Below are 4,854 nucleotides of genomic sequence, written 5' to 3' on the forward strand. Positions count from 1 at the left end.
TAGGCATACTTAAGAGTATCAGGCAACTATTTAAGCTCGAACACAGGATGACCCTTTGGTGGGGGTGGATCCCCAAGCAGTTCAACAGGCAAGTTATTCTTAAGGATATGATATTGTTCTAAGACAACTCTATCTATTCCATCCCTTACATCCATATGCATATTATTTTCATGGTCAAGGAAGTATTGCTCTAAGGGATCAGTAGGAGGAATGGCAATAGAAGCTAAGGCAATAGTTTCATCCCTACTAGGCAACTCCTTTTCATGAGGTTGTCTGCCAAACTTAGAGAAATTGAACTCATGTGACACACCTTCAAAGCTAACAGTGACAATTTGCTTCTCATAGTCAATATGAGCATTGACAGTATTGAGAAAAGGTCTACCAAATATGATGGGACAAAAGCTATCTTGTGCGGTACCAAGAACGAGGAAATCAGCAGGATACTTCGTTTTACCACACAAGACATCAACATCCCTAACAATTCCCACAGGGTAGATAGTATCTCTATTGGCAAGCTGAATAGTGACATCAATAGGCTCTATCTCAACAGGTGCAATCTCATCTTTGATTTCATCGTATAAGGATTGAGGTATTGCACTAACACTAGCACCCACGTCACATAAACCATCATAACAATGATCTCCTATCTTAACAAAAACCACAGGCATGCCAACAACAGGCCTATTTTTGTCATTAGCGTGAGGTTTAGCAATTCTAGCAGCATCTTCACAGAAGTGAGTATTATGTCCCTCAACTTCTTCACACAGAAGATCTTTGATTATAGCAATGCTAGGTTCAACTCTAATTTTGTCAGGGGGTGTAGGTGTTCTAATATAGCCTCTACGTATCACAGTTGAAGCTTTAGAATGATCCTTTATCCTAACAGGGAAAGGTGGTTTCTCAATGTAAGCACTGGGAACCACAGGATCATTATAGGCAATGACTTTCTCTTCAAATGGAGTGGGATTAACTACATTGACTTCTAAAGGAGGATGATATTTAAACCACTTCTCTTTGGGGAGATTAATATGGGCAGCAAAGGATTCACACAATGAACCTACTATCTCAGAGTCAAGTCCATACTTAGCGCTAAAGTCACAAAAAGTATTTGTCTCAACAAAGGATTTAACACAATGAAACGTGAAATTCATACCTGACTCCTTACCTTCTTCAAGCTCCCAATATTCAGAGTTGCGTTTAATTCTCTCCAATAAATTCCATTTGAAGTCAATATCTCTCTTCATAAAAGAACCGTTACAAGAAGTGTCAAGCATGGTGCGATCATCATGAGAAAGCAGAGCATAGAAGTTCTGCATGATAATTTCTCTCGAGAGCTCATGATTGGGGCATGAAATGCCTCATTTATTTAAGCCTCACCCAAGCTTGAGCGGTGCTTTCTCTGTCACGAGGCAAAAAATTATAAATATAATTCCGATCACGATGTACTAAATGCATAGGATAAAACTTTTGATGAAATTCCAATTTCAACCGATTGTACTCCCATGATCCAGTATCATCACATAGCCTATACCATGTCAACGCCTTATCTTTCAAAGATAAAGGAAAGACCTTCTTCTTGACCTCATCCTCGGGCACACTTGCAAGCCTAAATAAACCACAAACTTCATCTACATAGATCAGATGCAAGTCTGGATGTGATGTTCCATCTCCTGTAAAAGGATTAGGCAGCAGTTTCTCAAGCATATCCGAAGGAAATTCAAAGCAAATATTTTCAGTAGGTGCAGCTGGTTGAGGAGCAACTATTTGTGCTTCCGTTCGAGGTGAAGACACCCCGAACAAGCCCCTCAAAGGATTAGTATCCATAGTGACAAGTGACAACAAATTTCAGCCCACTATATGAATGTTTCCTTACCAAGTTCCACTTACCAAAGGCGCTTCACTCCCCGGCAACGGCGCCAAATAAGATTCTTGATGACCCACAAGTATAGGGGATCAATCATAGTCCTTTCGATAAGTAAGAGTGTCGAACCCAACGAGGAGAAGAAGGATCTGACAAGTGGTTTTCAGCAAGGTAAAATCTGCAGTCACTAAATTTGTCGGTAACAAGTGATTGTGTGGTGAGATGATTCGTAGCGAGCAACAAGTAAAAAAAGTAGAAACGGTGCAGCAAAGTGGCCCAATCCCTTTTGTAGCAAGGGACAAGCCTGGACAAAGTCTTATAGAAGGAAAAACACTCCCGAGGACACACAGGAATTTCTGTCATGCTAGTTTCATCTTGTTCATATGATTCACGTTCGTTACTTTGATAGTTTGGTATGTGGGTGGACCGGCGCTTGGGTACTGCCCTTACTTGGATAAGTATCCCACTTATGATTAACCCCTCTCGCAAGCATCTGCAACTACGAAAGAAGAATTAAGACAAAGTCTAACCATAGCATTAAACTAGTGGATCCAAATCAGCCCCTTACGAAGTAACGCATAAATTAGGGTTTAAGCTTCTGTCACTCTAGCAACCCATCATCTACTTACTACTTCCCAATGCCTTCCTCTAGGCCCAAATAATGGTGAAGTGTTATTTAGTCGACGTTCACATAACACCACTAGAGGAGAAACAACATACAACACATCAAATTACCGAACGAATACCAAATTCACATGACTACTATAAGCATGTCTTATCCCATGTCCTCAGGAACAAAAGTAACTACTCACAAAGCATAATCATAATCATGATCAGAGAGGTAATGAGTAGCATCAAGGATCTGAACATAAACTCTTCCACCAAATAATCCAACTAGCATCAACTACAAAGAGTAATCAACACTACTAGCAACCTTACAAGTACCAATCGGAGTCGCGAGACGGAGATTGGTTACAAGAGATGAACTAGGGTTTGGAGATGAGATGGTGCTGATGAAGATGTTGATGGTGACGAGACCCCTCCGATGAGAGGAGTGTTGGTGATGACGATGGCGACGATTTCCCCCTCCAGGAGGGAAGTTTCCCCGGCAGGATCGTCCTGCCGGAGCTCTAGATTGGTTCTGCTCAAGTTCCGCCTCATGGCGGCGGCGAAACCACGAGTAAGCTCCTCCCTCATTTTTTTCTGGACGAAACCCTTCATATAGCAAAAGAGGGGGCCAGTGGGCCAGTGGGCTGCCCACAAGCCCTCATGACGCGACCTGGGGGGTGGCCGCGCCGTGCAGGCTTGTGGGCACCCCCTGGTGCCCGTCTGGCACTTCTTCGACCCAGTATTTTTGATAAATCGGGAAAAAATTCCTCGTTGATTTTTATGGCGTTTGGAGTTGCGCAGAATAGGTATCTCAAGTTTGCTCCACTTTCAGGCCAGAATTCCAGTTGCCGGCATTCTCCCTCTTCATGTAAACCTTGCAAAATAAGAGAGAAAAGGCATAAGAATAGTACCGTGAAGTGAAATAACAGCCAAAGAAGCGATGAATATCAACATGAAAACATGATGCAAAATGGACGTATCACTCCTCGCTCCACGTCCCCGGTTGATTCTTGCGCCAATATTTTTTATATATTCCACAAAAAATCCTCGTAAGTTTCCAGGTCATTCTGAGAACTGTTATTTCTGCGCAAAAACAACACCATGGGAATTCTGCTGAAAACAACATTAGTCCGGGTTAGTTCCATTCAAATCATCAAAATTAGAGTCCAAAACAAGGGCAAAAGAGTTTGGAAACATAGATACGATGGAGACGTATCACTCCTCCTCCAAGTCCACTGCGTCATCTGACTCCATCGCCGCTCCTCGAGACACAGCACAGAGCGAGTCCACCATATCGATCTACGCCGCGTCAGCAGACTCCACCCCACCCTGAGTTGGAGCCCAGCACGAGTCTGCAATATTATTGATCTCTACCGCATCCGCAGACTCCAAAGCACAAGCGAGCACCAAAGAATAAACTTGAGCCTCCTGCCAAAAAGAAGTTGGCTTATGAGAAGACCGATGAGGAAATCAACACCCAAGTGACTTCAGAAGTGAAGGCCCATTTTGAATCGAAACCGCCCCCTCTGTCAAAGGAGAAAATACCTGAGAAAATCGTACAGTGCTTTATGCATCATCTAGAGCGAGCCCCGCCGCCAAGGCGAAGAGATGACTATGAACGCTCTATTAGCAAGTCATATCAAGCAAAGAAACATTAGCAGTTGAGCCTTACAAGTAGTAATAAAAGCGAGAAAACTATTCCGCAACTCGGGGAACAAGCAGTGCAATTAATACCCTCGCTCAAGGTGAGTACTGATAAGGCGGCAACCGACGCTCTTGCTAAAGAATTAGGTCTCAGTGTTGAGAAACTCCAAGGCATCGAGGAATCCCCCATGGCTACAAAATTTGCATGGACATATGTCCCCAGGAACCCTCTCGTCAGGCCTGAGCAGGTCCCCCCTGAATCAACAAATGCGTAGATTGCATGACAGGTATGTGAGAGAAGTAATGGTGGGGCGACAATGGCTCATGGTGAAAGTCGAGCAAGAGCATTTCTTCCATGCAAATGAGATATGTATTTAGTTTTTAGAAGTTATTCACTTATTCAATCAATATGTTGTCAAAAAACTATCGTTAGTTGCCATTGTGTGTAAGTGATTTCTTTATGTAATTTAAGTCTCTAGCTCAGCTGGTTCATTTCCTGAAATTATTCTCACTATCTTCTTTTCTGTGATATTATGTAGACTGAAGATTTTTGAATGCAAAAGAGATGGAGTGTATGGCATTGGGTTCAATGACCCAAATCATGTTAATGAAGTTATGTTAACAAACCATGCCAAAGACACAGAGCATAACTTGCTAATGTTTTTGAAGGATCTCAATACCAGAACTGAAATACTATTGCCTTACAACTTCCAATGAGTGTTACTGTCTTGTACTACAAA

This window comes from Hordeum vulgare, chromosome 7H (assembly GCF_904849725.1).
Source record: "Hordeum vulgare subsp. vulgare chromosome 7H, MorexV3_pseudomolecules_assembly, whole genome shotgun sequence".
In the NCBI taxonomy this organism is placed as follows: domain Eukaryota; kingdom Viridiplantae; phylum Streptophyta; class Magnoliopsida; order Poales; family Poaceae; genus Hordeum; species Hordeum vulgare.